The sequence below is a fragment of the Mirounga angustirostris genome, unplaced genomic scaffold, assembly GCF_029215605.1.
Source record: "Mirounga angustirostris isolate CCGP_5_RB_7025 unplaced genomic scaffold, mMirAng1.0.hap1 SCAF_4, whole genome shotgun sequence".
Classification (NCBI taxonomy): domain Eukaryota; kingdom Metazoa; phylum Chordata; class Mammalia; order Carnivora; family Phocidae; genus Mirounga; species Mirounga angustirostris.
Genome location: NW_026991712.1, coordinates 50,558,374 through 50,577,760, shown reverse-complemented (window position 1 = coordinate 50,577,760; position 19,387 = coordinate 50,558,374).

Here is a 19,387-nt window from a genome sequence, read left to right as displayed (position 1 = left end):
AATTCTACATCTGAAACCAATTTTATGGTGTATGTTAATGAACTAGAATTTCAATAAAAACTTGAAATAAAAAAAGAAACATACAATACAGTATTATTAGCTATAGTCACCATACTCTATATTACACCCCTAAGGCTTCTTTATTGTAAAACTGGAAATTTGTACCTTCTGACCATCTTCACCCATTTTGCCATATTTGGTGGGTTTATTTCTGGGCTCTCTGCTCTGTTCCATTGATCTTTGTGTCTGTTTTTATGAAAATACCATACTATTATGATTATCATAGCTTTATAGTATAGTTTAAGATCAGAAAGCATGATGTCTCCCACTTTGCTCTTTCTCAAGATTGCTTATGTATTTGGGGTCTTTCATGGTTCAAAAAACCCCTTGGATGTCATTAATGTGGAAAAATCATTTGTCCAAAACCCTCAAAGAATTCATACTAGATAGAAAATGTACAGATGCAATAAATGTGAAAAAGTATTTAATTAATAATCGAATGTAAATAAACATCAAAGGATTAACACTAGAAAGCCCTAAGGCACTAACACATTTGAGAAATTACTATAAATCAGAGTATTTATTGTATAAAATAATTGAATGTGAAAATTATTAGGTGATTATATATTAGTATGGCTCAATCAACAAGGAGATGGATGTTTCAACAGGTAAAATTATATTCAATATATACTTTTTTGTATTGACATTATTTAAGATTTTTTGAAATGTAAATATTGATATTTCAAAATATTCTGGCTTTCTTCAGTAAAGAAAAACAAAACATAATCATACCTAAGAATTTAATCTTCTATTTTTAAATAATGATATCAATTTTTTAAAATGAATTTAATGTAAATGATTTGATGTCGCCCCTTTACCTGACAAGTTCTCTTGAATAATGACTGCTGCATTTGGCTTATTTTGCTAGATCAAGTATAGGGCATTGCTAATTGTTATGTCAAGTGATTGTGGATTATCAAAAATTAGTGGGTTGTTTCTAAAATGGAAATATAGGCCTGTAGAAGTCAAATACAGATATTTAACATGAATTGAAAATGGCTGAAAAATCCTGCCAAAGATTTTAATAATTCGGTTACATGAACCTTGAATATTTCAATTCATAAGATATTTGTAGAAACATTTCTCCTATTCATAAAGAATAAAAGTCTTGAAATTCTGATTTAATTTCAAGCCTCAGTTAGACTCCAAACAAAATATGAAATGCAAGTGACTAACATCACCTTTCTTACTGGTAAGATGCTCTCAGTTAATATCCTCTATATACCTAACTATTGTGGGGAACAAAAATTATTGCAATCTATATTCTGTCCACTCTAATATTTGTAGCTATCAGGTGCTCATTAGATTTCTGATGGCTTTGATTATGAGGAATCAGCTCTAGGAATTTTTATAATGATATCCCTGACTTCTATCTCACCATTAATGGCTTGGACTTATATCAAATTGATTTCTTGTAAACTTTTTATGATTGTATAGAACAGAGTGAGGACTGAGATAAAACCCTTTGAAAGAATAAATGAATGTATGCCTAGATATGAGCAGAAGGAGTTCATATTCATTCCAGCTGTTTCTAAATAAGCTGTCAGTGAGATTTGATTCTAAAGAAAAACATATTTGAAAGTTCAGAGCTGATGCTAGAATGTCTATTCAAGTGAAACCTTATGTTTCTGTGTGATTCTGAATGAAGGATAAAGAACTCCTGGAATCTAAGATGAGAGAGCATGAAATGTTTTGACAGGGTCTGGAAGTTATTAGATTGAAATAATACCCACAATATTATGAGTATATGCAATTATTAATGGAAAATATAACTTCTTAAGATTCTGAAACAGATGCATCAAATAAAAAATCATTAAGTATCACATGTCTATGAAATATGTCTGACTTCTCCACTTCACATATTATTTTATAAACTTCAATTAGAAATTTTGTTTTTAACTGAAGGGGAACATATGTAAGAATGCACAGAACATAGAAGAGGTTGAAAAAAATGTATGTGTTTTTTAAAGCTTATTTCCTTTGAAATTCAAACAATTTTAAAAAATGAATGTATTTCTCAGAGAAACAAACTGAGGGTTCTAGAGAGAAGAGGGGTGGGGGGATGGGTTAGCCTGGTGATGGGTATTAAAGAGGGCACATATTGAATGGAGCACTGGGTGTTATATGCAAACAATGAACCATGGATCACTACATCAAAAACTAATGATGTAATGTATGGTGATTAACATAACATAATAAAATTTAAAAAATGAATATATTTATAAAAATGTATTTATTTGCTTTCTTAAAACTTTTTACTCTAATATCGTAGAACCTTGGCATAGGCAAATTTTTTTTTTTTAAGATTTTATTTATTTATTTGACAAAGAGAGACACAGCGGGAGAGGGAACACAAGCAGGGGGAGTGGGAGAAGGAGAAGCAGGTTTCCCGCTGAGAGGGGAGCCCAATGCGGGGCTCGATCCCAGGACCCTGGAATCATGACCTGAGCCGAAGGCAGACGCTTAATGACTGAGCCACCTAGGCGCCCCGGCAAGTTTTTAACAGTAAATGAAAAGTCAGATTAGAGTAAATGAGCAAATATTCTAAGAAGTTTTCCTAGTATATTCACATGACACTTGGCTGCTGTTCCCAAAAGTAATGGTTTCTTGTTTTTTTTAAGTAGAACAATGTATGAAATTAGTTTAGGTTTCTAAATAGTCATTAAAATATGATTATCTGGGATATGATTATCAATCATATAAGTGGCTTGCCAAATTTCACATATTTAATCTTATTTTCTTTCATCAGTGATTGGGCCAGAGGGTCTCTGTAACTCATATATTGTCAGAGAGACATAAACAGTGTCTGATTTGTGGTGTTTCCTAAAAATATTTTGTTTACTTCATTTCAAGGACAGGCTTGTGGCATGGTGATTTATCTTAGGTCCCCTTGCTCTTCCTACTTTTTCTTACCCGAAATGCAAATGTGATGCCTGATATAAAGCAATCTTTTTATGAGTATGAGGATGGGAATGAAAGCCAATACATTAAATATGGTGAGGCTGAAATATTAAATGTTAGACTCCTTGCCTTGAGCAAATATTAGCATATTAGCAAAAGAAAATCCCAGAAATAAGGGCCAGAAACTTTCCAAATTTAGTAAAATACATCAAATTACAAATTCTACAAGTTCAATGAACCCAAAGAGGATCGTTGGTTCAAAACCTTCTTGGAGCTTCCCAAATATAATCTGAAACTGTCCGCTGTGCTCAAAGGGTAGGGAGAGACTGTAGAAAGAGGCAGGTCACTCCAGGTTTGAAGGTAGCAGTTTGGTTGTTGTTGTTGTTGTTGTTGTTGTTGATGACTTTGTATATCCCTTATTTTTTTTTATTATGTTATGTTAATCACCATACATTACATCATTAGTTTTTGATGTAGTGTTCCATGATTCATTGCTTGAGTATAACACCCAGTACTCCATTCAGTACGTGCCCTCTTTAATACCCATCACCAGGTTAACCCATCCCCCATCCCCCTCCCCTCTAGAACCCTCAGTTTGTTTCTCAGAGTCCATAGCCTCTCATGGTTCATCTCCCCCTCTGATTCCCCCTCCTTCATTTTTCCCTTCCTGCTATCTTCTTCTTCTTCTTCTTTAACATATAATGTATTATTTGTTTCAGAGGTACTGGTCTGTGATTCAACAGTCTTACACAATTCACAGCTACGATGAGCACTGTGAATTGGGTAGGTAGCAGTTTTAATGAGCAAAGGGAACTTAACATACAAACCTTGTTTTGGACCACAGCCAGGTGAGTGGATCCTGCACCTACTTCCCAAATCTTAAAAATTTATAAAGAGGCCTTAAAGGGGTTTAGTCTCTCACACTATGTAGGTGTTCTCAGCCACATCACTACCTTAAGCTCTGTCGTGAGACATAGCAGCCTCTGGAAGCAAGAAAGACAAGCAGAATCAACATTTCAAGGGCAGGGAAAGGGGTGAGGAGGCTCTGAGTGCCTGGGTCCAGCTCACAGGTCAATCGGCAGTCACATCTTTTTGATGAACTTCCCCAACAAGGGTAAATAGGAAAACAGCTATTTCTGGGACATCACAGACAAATTGTTGAAAAGAAAAGTTAAACAGAAACTCTTGAAAGCAGCCAGAAAAAGAAAAGGATATGTTATCACAAATAACAATTATTTAAAGGAGCATAGATTTATCATCAGAAACTTCTAAGACAGAAAATGAAGTTACAATACCTACATAGTGCTGAAAGAAGACAACCAACACCCAGAAATCTCTATCTAGTGAAATAACCATCAAGCCTGAAGGCAAAATAATACCTTTTTCTGATCAATGCAAACCTAAGACAATTTGTCACCAATAGAAGTATATTACAAGAAATGGTAGAGGAAGTTCTTCAGGCTGAAGGGAAATGATATCAAGTAGGAACAGACCTTCAAGAAGAAATGAACACTGAATATGGTGAATATCTAAAGAAATTAATTAAAACTATTTTCTTCTTTCTTCCTAATTCCTTTTAAATCTAAATGAATGTTTAAAGAAAAATATGTATAATATTTTCTTGTGAGATTTATAGGTTATGACGATCTAATACTTGGGACAATGCATGAATAAAGCTATGTTACAATGCATTGGGTAAATGGACCTAAATTGTTTACTTTTTTCCAGCTTATTGAGATAAAATTGACATCAACATTCTGTAAGTTTAAGGAGTACAATGTGATGATTTGATTCATGTATATATTGCAAAATGATTATCACAATAAGGTTAATTAATACATACGTCACCTCATGTAATTACCTTTGGGGGTGCTGAGAACATTTAGGACCTACTCTCTAAGTAACTTTCAAGTATATAATACAGCATTGTTAATTATTATCACCATGATGTACATTAGATAAAAAAAAAAAGAAGTTTGTACTATTTGACCAAATCTCTATGCTTTACGTATTTGGTTTAATATTAATTTTGAGCATATGGTGAAAAGTTATGAAATTATAATATCTAGAGCAACCATTCTCACTCTACTATACAGAGGTAAAATTAAAATTCCAATAGACAAAAGGAAACTTAAAAAATATTTACACAATTCAGGAGAAAACAGGAAATTCATTTTATGATTATTTCATTTCCAGGCATACAAACATATCTGAAGATGATGGTACTTTGTTCTTTCCCTTTCTGATAGAAATATTCCTTAGGGTTTGTCTTGTCAACTTCCTAAGGCAAGTATTTCCATAAATATTTAAAAAATGAAATCGTGAATATCTTTACCTAGGTGTGAAGAGTGATTAGTATTTTATCTTTAAAAATATTTTTGTTTCTTATATTGATTCATGTTTGCATAAAATTTGGATACAAAATCCTTTATCTTATATTACTTTTTTAATAATCAGGAATAGGTGTTGAATTTTATGTCTTTTATTTTATTTTATTTTTTATTTTTTTTATTCCTATGTTAATTCCCCATACATTACATCATTAGTTTTAGATGTAGTGTTCCATGATTCATTGTTTGTGGAATTTTATGTCTTTTAAATCTATCAAATTAAGCACAAGTTATAAATCTTTTGTTCTGTGAACATGGTGATTAAGAGAATAATTTTTTCAATTTTGTATCAGCATTGTATTCCTGAAATACAATTCACTTGAACGTGGAGTATTTTCACTTTCACGGTCTCCCTTTGCTAATCGTATCAGATATTATTCTTTTATTAGTGTTATACTGTGTTCCTTTAAAATAATATATAGATGTCAAATGTTATTTTGTGATGCTTTCTTTGAGCCCCTGTGTTTCTTCTTTGACCTTTTATTTTTTCTAAGATTTTATTTGTTTATTTATTTGACAGAGAGAGGAGAGAGAGCACAGGCAGGGGGAGCAGCAAGTAGAGGGAGAGGGAGAAGCAGGCTCCCCGCTGAGCAGGGAGCCCTATGCGGGGCTCCATCCCAGGACCCTGGGATCATGACCTGAGCCGAAGGCAAACGCTTAACCCACTGAGTTGCCCCTCTTTTTGGGACTTTTATTTCAGAAAAGTCATATTTCTAAAAACTTCTTAAGCAAATATTTATGCACCTCTCAGTTATATTGTATAATATATTGTGTAATTCTTCTGTTTTATAATGTAATTCTTTTGAGATGTATTTTTTTCACCTGTCTTTTGTGTATTTTTCTCCTTTCCTTTGCCTTTGCATTATGTATGGTATAGTGACATCGTGGTTGCTTTATTATCAATCGCTATTTTTGAATGGATGTATGGCTTTATCTTGCATGGTTTTCCTCCAAAATTTGTTTAGAGAAAGGGCTAGGATCAGAAGCTTAAGCAGATAGGGTACCTCAGTCAGTTAAGCATCTGACTCTTGGATTCCACTGAAGTCATGATCTCAGGGTACTGGGATCAAGCCCTGCATCAGCTCATGCTCATCATGGTATCTGCTTGAGATTCTTTACCCTCCTTCTCCCTCCACCTCTGTTCCTCCCCCAGCTTGTGCTCTCTCTCTTAAGTAAATAAATAAATAAATAAACAAATAGATAAAATTTTAATGAAAAAGAAGATTGAGCAGAGTTGTTGGGATCATGTGCATTATTGAGTGCACTGTCCCGCCACATTCGATCCTGGAGGTTGGACTGCTTTGTGCTGGGTGGTTGTGTTCCTGGTTCACAACACAACATAACCCCTTTGCCAACCCTTTTTTATGTAGGGTTTTTACAATGATTTCTTCAGCTGACCATAATTAGTAGCTGAAGCATTAATATCTATTCCATATCTCCTCCTCCTTTTATACTATGTTTCCCCAGTAAAATTGAGAGGTTTAGTAAATACGGGGTCCAGCAGCCAATCTACCTATTCCCCATACACACACATACAACAGCAGAAGTTCATGTGCTTCTATTTGGGATGTTTTATCTATATATGGAAAACTCTTACTGCTTTATATAACCTGCAGAAGAATGCATTTATGCTCAACATTGCCCCTTAATTTTGTACAAAGAGCAGTGCATTTAAAAGCTAGTTTTATTAGTTTATAGTTTGAGGTTATAGCTGGTTCTCCGTATTGAATTTTGAAATTTTCTTCTTTACTTTTTCTCTCTCCATTTCATTTATTATTTGCGTGGTATTCAAAATGGTAAATACAGTAAAATTGTTTATATTCTAAAATTTTAACCGTATTTCTTCTGTGTATATGTGTATATGTGAGTGGTAGTGGTATATTAATTCCTTTCTTATTTTGTATTTGTGTGTGTACATGTTAAAATTAGAAGAGGAAATATTTGCAGCAACATCACAATTCTCTTTCTTATTAATGTTTGTTGGGCTTTTTAATAAAGATTGAGATAGAGATAGAGATATAGCTATCGCATGATATAGCATTTACATACACATAGAGATACGGCTATAGATAGATACAGATGAAGATATAAAGTTTATATAATTTATCTTTCTTACCAACTATCATATAGTTTTTTTTTTAATTTGAGAATACAATATTAAAACTTAAATATTTAAATATATGTAAAAATTGACTAGTTTTCTCAATTTCTTGTTTGAAGGTAAGCCATGCCATTTCATAAAAATCATCTGGATTTGTGAGGGGCAGTAATGTCGAAGTTAATGTTATTGTCATGTCTAAAACCATGATTTTAAATAGGACCCTTCACAGTAATGACGCATCTGTGCTAAATGGCTCTTCAACTTTTTTTTTTAAAGATTTTATTTATTTGACAGAGAGAAACACAGCGAGAGAGGGAACACAAGCAGGGGGAGAGGGAGGGGGAGAAACAGGCTTCCCGCTGAGCAGGGAGCCCGATGCAGGGCTCGATCCCAGGACCCTGAGATCATGACCTGAGCCAAAGGCAGACGCTTAACGACTGAGCCACCCAGGCACCCCTAAATGGCTCTTAAGCTTAGAGACAAATAATTGATATAAGAAATCCATATAGCCATATTCTGACAAAAATAAGAGCACCAAGAGACAGATCTATGGGACTCACACTGATGCGGCAAAATGAATCCCAAGACAGTATTCATCACTCACCAGGACTCCATTTTTTGTCTACCTTACCTATACAATCCAGAACCCTATCTTGATACATACTTTTGGCTTTATCGTTCATATAAAATTCTTACTTACTTTCTAATCCATATCCATTCACTCATTTAAAATACATTTATAGAGTATTACTATGTACAAGTCCTATTCTGGGCAAAGTGAACAGAATGAAATTTTTACTGTCATAGAGTTTATAATATGGAAGGGAAAGCACACAATCAGCAACCAAACAAATACATAATATGTCAGATGGTGGTAAGTGCTATGAACAACAAAAATTGTGAATAAAGGCAGAGAGAGTGCAGGGAATCTTATTTTCAAAAGAGTGTTCAGGTAAGACCTCTCTGATAAGGGAATATTTGAGCAAAGATCAGGAAGAATAGAAGTTTTGGGTGGTGATATCTAGGAATGACCTTTAAAGATAACAGCAGCAGCATATAATGTCCTCGAGTGCTCAGTGTATTTAGCAACATGAAGAAATCTGTGTGACTGATGGAGACCAAGCACGTTGAGTCACGGAAAGAGTTAATATCATTGTATCATGGAGCCAAAGCATGGTAAGGACTTCGAATTTTATTTTGAGAGAGATGAAAAGCATTGGAATTTTTTAGCAGAGGTGTTCCATGGTATGCCAGGAATCACTCTCTTTGCCATGTGGAGAATACCTACCTATTGTGAGTGAGGTATAGAAAATACTTTGTGTGTGTGTGTGTGTGTGTGGATGTGTGTAGATGTGTAGGCAGTTAGAAGGCTAGAAATCTAATAGCTCAGAAAAGAAGATATAGTGGTTTGGAATGTGGAGGTGGGGGTAAGAGATTAGATTCTGAATATATTTGGAAAGAGGATCCATCAGGATTTGTTGATGAATTCTTTATTGAAGAAAACAAGTATTCAAAGATGACTAGACAGTGTTTAAACTGAAGAACTAAACTGACATGTGTCATAAATGAATGTGAAGCCTGAGGTTCGAGCACATTTTAAGGTTGTGAATCAAGTGGGTATGTGGAGTAAACAGACATAAGCTGGGAGTTCAAGGGAATGTCTGAGATAAATAAATTGGTGTTTACCAAAAACTTATATGACATGCATGGTCATAGAAACAAATGAAATTACCTATGAAAGTGTATGTATATAGAGGAAACAGGAGATCTGCTGTGGGTTTTAAACTGTACCAAAATTTAGAGGTAGGGATGATGAATAGGATATAAAAAGGAGCCTGAAAGTTCAGTGAGGTAGGAGGGTAAACAAAAGAGAATGATATCCTTAAACTGGAGTCTCGTCCTAAAGAAATGGAAAGATTGTAGGTATGATGACTATACACAGACAATTCAGAAGATATTTACTTGGAAAGGAACAGGGAAGTGAAGAGTATCTGAGATAGAGGAAGGCTCACACAAGGTTTCCGTGTTTTGTTTTGTTTCATGTTGGGCAATATGGCCTGTTTATGTCCTGATGAGGATGAGGAGAGAGAAAAGCAAATCATGATACAGAAAGCACTGAGCAATCACAAGTATGAAGTTAATAATTATGTTGGCTGTTGTGATTAATGTTGCAATAAACATGGGATGGCAGACATGTCTCTGATATCCTGTATTCATATATATCCCAAAGTGGGATAGCTGGTGATATGATAGTTCTACTTTTATTTTTTTGAGGAATGTCAACATTGTTTTTCATAGTGGCTGAGCCACTATACATTCCCACCAGCAGTGCACAGGGTTCCCTTTTCTCCACATCCTTACCAACACTTACTCCTTGCCTTCTTGATGATAGCCACTCTCACAAGTGAACATCTCATGCACAGCAGAGTGATTATATTCAACAATACTATATTATATACTTCAAAGTTGCTAAAGACTAGATCTTAAATTTTCTCACCACAAAAAAGGAATGATAATTATGTGATGTGATGGCTGAGTTAAATAATGCTAGGATGGTAATCATATTGCAGTATGTATCAAATCAACACATTGTATTCCTTAAACTTATACAATGTAATGTGTCAATTATATCACAAACAAACAAGCAAACAAAGTGACAGAGTAAATGGATAGGAAGAAAGGAGTTGAATCTAATGTACATAGGTTATTGCCCTCAGACAGCAGCATGGGCTATTCATTCTCAAAGGAGAAAGTTAGAATGCCAGGGAAAAGACACAGCCCTGTTCATAGATCTGAAGGTAGAAAAATGTGAGGGTTAATTTTCTAATTTCCTCTGTATCATCAAGATGCCTGAAAAAACTGGAAAAACATCTACCAGCTAAAGCTGAGGAGAAGCAAGGAGTAGAATACATTTGAAGGGATAAATAACACTGGGGAAAGATGTCTTCACAGAAAGCAGGAAAGTTAGTTGACTAAATAAAGCACTAAAATGTCTAGTCACCACTGAAATTTCTGGGAATGATTTTAAAATAAGAACAATTAACATGGTTGTGTTTTTCTCTGGCCACTATATTATTTGAATGCTGGCTCAAGAGGATTTATGATAGATAGATGATGATAGATAGATGATAGATAGATGATAGATAGGTAGATAGATAGATAGATAGATAGATAGATAGATAGATAGATGATAGATGATAGATGATAGATGATAGATGATAGATAGATAGATAGATAGATAGATAGATAGATAGATAGATAGATAGATATAAAATTACATGTCCTCCTACCCAAACACAGACACATACTTTGTCCTTCCTTAAGGTCACATCCAGCTCTGCCTCAGGTTAGTGCTTGTCCTAAACTCCCTTACTTTCCAGGTCATTCAGGGAAGTTTCCAGCTAAGAATTCTCTCTTATCCTCAAAGAGCTTCTGTATGGCATTGTCAAAAGCCTTTCAGACCAAACCTTTCTAATTCTACAATTGCTACCTCAAGTCTTATCCAACTTTCAGAGTAAATAACTTTTTAACTTTATTTTTTTACATATTTCATTCCATGTTTTTGGTTGTGTTCACTCAAATAAGGATACAATGAGTACTATAAAGAAAGAAGGTAAGTCCTATTTAAGAGATTTGTTTTTCTAGTTTAAACCAACATTACATATCAGAGGAATACCTTATTTTCAATCAGTAAATATATTATTATTGACATATTTTTATTTATTTATTTATTTGAGAGAGAGAGAGAAAGAGAGAGAGCACAAGCAGGGGGAGAAGCAGAGGGAGAGAGAGACAAAGATCCCTGCTGAGCAGGAAGCCTGATGTGGGCCTCGATATAGGACCCTGGGATCATGACCTGAGCCAAAAGCAGACGCCTAACCAACTGAGCCTCCCATGAGCCCTTATCATTGACATATTTTTCTTAAATTATCTTAGCTCAAGAGGTTGACTATAGGTATTACATTTTAGGGAGGTATTATCTCTCTCTCTTTCTCTCTCTCTCTCTCTCTCTCTATATATATAGCTAGACATACTTGGAAAGATTATCTATCTTCTATCTCTCTCTATTTACAAAGAGAAAGGTACTAGTTTTTTTAAAATAAATATTTTCAATATTTAAGAGAGCTAAAATAGTCAATATTAGTGATTATTACTAATGATGTAACATTCCAATTTTTAAGATCCTGTTTTTGTAATGTGAACAAGTGTATCTTAATGATTCAAATGAGTAAAGAGAAAATCATCTAAATTTTTAAAAATATTATAAATTGTCATTTGAAGCAGATGTGCTTGAATATGTCCTTTCAATTTGGTTAAATTGCACATTCAGAAAATAAATTATTAGCACCATGAGCAAATAAAATAATGAGTACATTTTCTTCAATAAGATGGATATCAGTTAAATATGAAATTAATGTTATTATTTCTGCTAATAGAATCTTGGGAGCTGGTGATATTTAACAATAAAATGCCTATTATAGCAGCCTCTATAACCATGGATATATTTAATTCTAGGTCAAGAATAGAACTAGATCAAAATTTGTTTTAGAGTTTGCATGCAATTTCTGATGTTGTGGCTTGGGAGAACAGAATAAAAAATAATTTTAAAAATTTTGTTTTATTTTAAATTAGTATTATAATGTTCATCAGAATCATTTCATTTTTTTAATAGTCAAATTTTTAAATAACTTGGGTCTTCTGTTTATGACAGCATCCAACTCATTGGAAACCAGCCAATTCCAAATTATTATAATTGCTGGAAACACTCATTTTAAAATGTAGAGGGTAAGTAGCTAAGGAAGAAGGCAACAGAAGTATCTCTTAAGCACATCTGTTTTTGTGACAACAAAGTTGAAACCAAATTTCAATTGTTTTGAGATTTAACTGCAAAATTAGTACAGTAATTCTATAATAGGTTCCCTGCTCATTGCAAAGCTCTTTAATTGCTACAAATATATGACTTTATGTAGAATCATTATGTCAGCCACTTTACATAGCAAGTAGATTAGAAAATGAGCTTTACAATATGATATAAAATTTCAACTTCCTAGACAATCTAGTCTACAAACATGCTTTTTTTTCCATTATAGTCATATCCCAGGTAACAAGAATTAACAATTAGTTCTGTGTTTCAAAAATCCCTTAAAAGTTGGAAACTTCTTATTTTAAATTGTTTTTAAGATTATTTATTTGTTTACTTGAGAGGAAGAGAGAGGGAGTACGAGCGCTACTACAGGGGGAGGGAGAAGCAGACTCCCTGCTGAGCAGGGAGCCCAAACTGGGGCCGGATCCCAAAATGCTGGGATCATGACCTGAGCCAAAGGCAGACCCTTAACCCACTGAGCAACCCAGGCTCCCCTGGAACCTTCTTTTATCTTTCAATTGTATCATTGGATAGTTAAAAATTAAAGTATTTCCATTATTTTTAGACTGATCCATTTTATAGAAGTTTAATAAGGAAGGTAATTTTCATATTCTGGTTTTATTCCATTGTGAACATTGAAATAATTATATAGGGGCAGTCCCAGGACAGAGGGGTTTTTTATTTGTGAGAGAAAATGAGGGGCTTTTTGAATGTCTATATGTGCTGTGTTACTCAAAAACTAAACATCTGTGGTTGATATAGAAGTGTGCATATTTATAGAAAGGGTCTTCGTCCTTATATAGTAGACCTCACTTCATAAATAACTACTTTGAGTTAAATGCCACACAGTGTTATTACAGATTAGGTAATGGAAAGACATTGTATTTCTTAATAAAGTATTAAAGTATTATTCTTAATAAAATATTAAAACAGGGGGAGATGAACCATGAGAGACCATGGACTCTGAAAAACAAACTGAGGGTTCTAGAGGGGAGGGGGGGTCAGAGGATGGGTTAGCCTGGTGATGGGTATTAAAGAGGGCACGTTCTGCATGGAGCACTGGGTGTTATATGCAAACAATGAATCATGGCACACTACATCAAAAACTAATGATGTAATGTATGGTGATTAACATAACATAATAAAAAAAAAGAAAAAAAAAAAAACAGATTGAATCAGCTTTTTCCCCTCTGCATTATTTGTCCTAGTTTTAGGACCTGTCCTGGTTTTAGTATTCTATCATAAAAATTTGTTTTGTAAGTTATTTTACTTTTTTGGTAATATTCTCCAAAGTATTTACAAAACATTTATTTGAATTAAGAAGTTATCATATTTTTCCTGACGAAAGTACTCATGAGTTGATGGTTAGTTTAACAATGAACACTGTTTATTCAACATTTATTTTCCATGATATAGATTGTATACAAATGGCATATAAAGAGTTACAAATGATGTTCATTATCCCTGAGTTGATCCACTTTCTTAAAGATGGTTATAACCGAATACATAGCTTTAAGGTTTTGTTGAATTAAAAAGTATGAAATAAAGCTAAAATCATATAGACAGATAATATTGTATTTAATATATATATATTTGCAATTTAAAATGGTTTTAAAAAATTCCCAGCACTTTCTGATTATATCAAGTTAAATAAATATAATACATTATCATTTAAAAGTGTTGGTAAAATATTTTGATATATTTATCAAATACAATGAGTAACCCTAAAGAAGTAATACAGTTTTTTGAAAATCAAGATGGTTTTAGATCTTTTATTTCAGGAATAAAAAAAATAGCAAGACTTCATTTTGTTGTCAACTTATCACTGAATATAAACAATAAATTTTGACTTAAGTCCACTCTGGATTTTTTTGGAGGGGAGGAAGGCATGAATTAGAATGAATGGAAAACACTGAGTACCATTGCCATCATGGAAATTCTTTAGTTCCCATCTACTGATACACATAAATAAAATTTCTAAATAATACTACCTAACAAAAAGTAAAATATAAATATACTGAATGCTTTATTATAGCAATAAGTAATAGTGACCCCAAAACAATCCAATAATTTTCTTTATTTTTATGTTTATATATTTTCATTTTATCTACTTATTTATTTAAAATAAAATTTATATTTTATATTTAAGACTTATAAATATTTTCTGTATTTTAAGAGCAAGATTCAAATATTTACTACTAATATTAATGGTAGCTCATTCCAGAAAATTTTTAAAAACTAAACAAAAACATAAATGAATAAATAAATAATAAATAAGTTTCCATCTCTTTACCTATTTTGTTGCAAAGAAATATGATGGGGAACCTAATTAATGATTTACCATCATAAAAATATATTAAGTTACTATGAAGTCTATTAGGTAAGTGAAATATAAATAAAGTTTAAAGAGAAACAAGACTTTTGAATATTAATGAGATTATTTTTAATAATCTATAATGGTGTCAAATCATTATTGTATATGGACTGCTGTATTATGGAAAAGTCAGTATTAATAGTATATCAGGTACCACATTTTTGCAATAATATAAACTTATGATAAAATATTTTAAATAGCAATTTGAAGGTTTCAAAATATATCTTGTGCTTATACAAAGAAGGAAAATTTCAAAACAACAGTTGCAAAGGACCCAATTTCATTAACTATCTACTTTAAATAGTGCCAAAAAAAATGCCTGAGTTGATTTTTAAAAATTATATAAATTTAAAGTCTTAAGAAATAAAAACTATTGCATTTTGGAGAAACTGGGCTAATAGGCAAAAAGTAAGTATGGCAAGGATTGTTAATACACATCAAGGTCTCCATGTTAGCTGACCTTTCCAGTCACAGTTTCGTGGGGAACATGTGACTCGTTCTGACCAATGAACTATGAAAGTCACTCCTGGTATGAGACAGCTAAGAACTGGGTTGCTATTTCCATTTCTCTCTTTCCTTCTTTTTATCATAGAAGGCATAGGTTCATGTTGGAAGAGAACTTACCATCACCATCATTCTTCTTTGTGTAAGAGAAAACATTTGTGATATTAAGCAACTTTGATTTTAGGGTGTTTATTACTATCATAACGATAATCCAAATGGAAAACACTGACTTAGTGTTTGGTCAGTGAGCAGCAAAGAAAATGTTGTTAAAGCCTGAAAAGATGAAAATCCATATTACTGATGCTCAAGTATTTGGTAAATGTATCATTTGTCATAACTGATAGAACTGAAAGGTGGACATGGAGTGTGAGACAAAGAGGAGTTACAGATGACTTGGAGTATGTTAGCGACAGCAAGATGCAGTCTGTGTTTTCTGAAATTGGAAATTAGTTAAAAAAGGAATAATTTTGGTGTTAGTGAACATTGGGAATTAAGTTTCAGGTATGTTCAGTTTAAGATGCTATTTAAAGACCCAAAGAAATGGTTCAGGGATTAAGCCCCAGAGCTTTCAAGCATTTACAGAACTGGAATATGAAGAAGACTCTGTATGGAGACTAAGTCAATATGGTTGGGAAATGGGGTAGAGAAAGCAAGGAAAGGACAAGATATGGGAACTTGTATGTTAAGCAAAGGTTTCAAAAGAAAGAATGTAAGATCAGCTTTGACAAATGCTGCTTCTGATTAGTCAAGAAACATGAGACTCATAAATGACCAGTGAATCTGACATGGTAACATTGGATAGATATTGATATCTTTGGTGAGACAATAGGATCAAAAGTCTAATTGGAATGTGTTTAAGAGAGAGAGAATAGAAGACAGTGTCATGGACATATATTTCAATGATTTTTTATCTCGAGTTAATGAGAGTAAAAGAGTCTCAGTTGAAGTTGGAGGTGGGAGACAAAGAATTTCATACACACACACACATACACACATAATTACTGCACATAAATAGCAGTAAGTTTGCAGTCTGGTGAGAATATTTTAGTAGAAAGAGAAAATGAAAGATACATAAGAGATGAAAAAGTGTTGGAGCAATTCCTACCATAGTTTGAAGTCTCAAATGTAAGAAGTGACCTTAACTAGGTGCATGGGAAGTTTATAGTAACAGTGGAGGAGGTGATGTGTGAATGAACTTCCCACATCCAATAGAGGGAAATGGTGGAAACACTATCATGTCCTTCAAACTAGATTTTAGTTTAAAAGGGGCTTAAATCCTCAAATATTTGACTCTGGAGTAAATATTTCTATGTATATTTTTCCTATCTGGAGGACAAAATAAGTCATTTGGCTTCCAAAGGGCAGAAGTAGGAGCAAAAAGTAGAAGTTGTATCAGGAGAAATTTCAGCAAGCCATGAAACAGAATGTTATAATAATTAAAATTGATGTAGAATGCATTGGCTTTGAAATACTTTAATGTTGCCCATTACAATAAGATTTGTACCTGATGATCTCTAAAACTCCCCTCTATACACTCAACTCTTTCTGTGATTTGACACATTGGAAATATTTAATAATTTAAAAATATTACCACTAGTTTTGTCTAGACTGTTGTTGAGTGCACCACCAAGCCTTACTGGTTCCCTTAATTCTATAATTCATTAATTCACTATTTATTAGTCCCTTTATTAATTAAAATATTTGAGTGTGCCAACTCTTCTTCTGTCCGGATCGTAACCGTTCCATGTTTTATCTTCCAACTTTAAAGAATCTTCAACTTTTACTCTTTTCCTGTCTTCTTTCTTTCGTCTTTGCAATAGCATGATACAGTAATGAACTGAAAACATGATTGGATTATGTAGATCCACATACAGACTGTTAATCATCTGTGTCTGATGTTGAGGCCTCTGAGACACTGGTAGTCATTAGCTTGTACTACCACAACCACTCAAACTTGTATCTAATCTTCTCTGAACATTTCAATGACAGAGCTTTTATCAAATAATTTTAATGGAAATCTGTATCTATGTCCAATGAATAATTTGAATATTTTCTTTGTGAAATACAATATAAAACAAATTAATACAATAGACAAGGTTACACAGTAAACTGATTTATTCCATGCTGATAGTTATCCCTATATGTATATGCTTTGCATAAGAGTATCAACTAGGTAATAACCTATGTCATTTTAAAACATTTAGTCTCAAATTATCCTCCTCTTTTCCTCACTTAGAAAAATATTTGAGATTACAAATATTTTGTTTTTTTGATATGCATAGTATACAAATAATGAAGCATAAAATAAATAAATGTTATTGGATCTCATAAAGGCTTCTGTCAAGTTGAGAGGAAAATAGTGTTAAACACCTGGGATTCCATTCATATATAATCTTTGACTCCAGCTCAAACTTTCATCTGATGAATTTACAGAAATAATTCGAAGCAAAAGCTTGGTGATGATATATTTCTTCTAACTTCAAAGCAGAAGAGCCATATCTAATTTAGGGCTACTTCTAACTTGGACATGTATTTTGTTATTCTTAAGTGATTCAATGCAGACATGTTACCATAAAGAAACAGTATAAAGCATAAAATAAAGATTTTTCTTATTTTTCCTGACATATGAAGGGTAGAATACTGTGTTCCTGGTGATGATGCTAAAAAATTCAGTCATTCTCACTCCCAGCAACAATACATAGGCCAAAAAAAAAAAAAAAAAAAACACTCTACGCAGTGAAGAAAATAAGAAAAATGAGCTGGAGGAAAAGTATTTGCCAGAAAGTGGGGGGGAAAGGAAATTAACAAAGAAAAATAACAAAGTGATATCATAGAGAGTAAAAAGAAAGGTGAATAAATTCAATGAAAACCTTAAATTAAGGTCAATAAACCTTACAAAGAAAAGGCTAAAATGAAAAATGAGTATCTTTCAGACAGAGCTTGTGAACGACCTCCAAAATACCTAACTACCTAGACAGAGACATTGAGTAATCTCCCAAGATGGGATCAATAAGAGCAGTCTTAATGTTGCTTTAGAAGAGAACAATTAAACCAAGAACAGGACAGAGAAATAGATTGATGGAACGGATTCATTTCCTATTCAGTCTTCTTTGCTTTTTATTTTCTTATTCTATTGTTTTCTCATTTTTCTATATATCTATTTACAAAGCAAAACAATCATTTTAAATAAAGATATTTGGTGAACTGAATTGAGTCTGATTTGCATTTTATATAATATTGTGGAGGAGTGTTTATAATACAACACAGGATGAAATCTGGTTTGTTTTCTTTAGCGGATTTACAATTCACTAACACTGCTATTTCTTCCCTGAAAGCTACTGTGGAGATCTTATATATGCAGAGCTAACAAACCAATCTGAAAATACCAAATATCCTGACAGGAAACTTTGAAACAGTTTTCTTTCATACAGAGACATTCTTATGTCCATTAAATTATCCTTCAATATAAAGTAATATTTTGTTATCATGCAAAAGCAAGTGACATATGTTTAATTCTGCCATGCATATCTGGCAATACCTATCAGAATGCAGTAAAAAACAACGAGGAACCAATTCAGCTAAAATATATCAGACAAATTTAACTGTCATTGTTTTTCTGTTTTCTCTAAAGTTCACCAAGAAACTTAAAGCATTTAAAATGTAGCTCATTAAAAAAAAATAAATGAATGAAATAAATAAGTATCTAACAAAGTAAATAAATAAATGTAACCCATTAAATCTCAATGAACCTCATAGGATGGTAATATAGATTCAAAATCAAGGAATCACAAAGTTCTGTGGATCTAGTTTCTTTCATCCACATGACAAGTCTTCCAAGAACATCTCAATTCAGTATGAATCTCAGAATTTCAAGGTTTCAGATTTGAAAATAGGAATGTATATGTAAAATACGATTATCTCCCAATCTTATAGTGGTAGTTTTAGAAACCAACCTCACTAAAATAAATAAGTATCAATACTCATACACTGGATTAATCAAGTTTGCATCAGAAGATTGGTTATGGAAAGCAAGGTTAGTTATTCTCACAAGAAAAGTCTCCAGACGAAAACTTTAGCAGCATCAAGATTTGTATCTATCACCTTATCCTCAGCATGACTGTTACCGGGTCACTCAGTTCTTGTCCCAGATGCACTAAAGAACTGGAAACCCAAGACCAGAATGGGGAGATAGA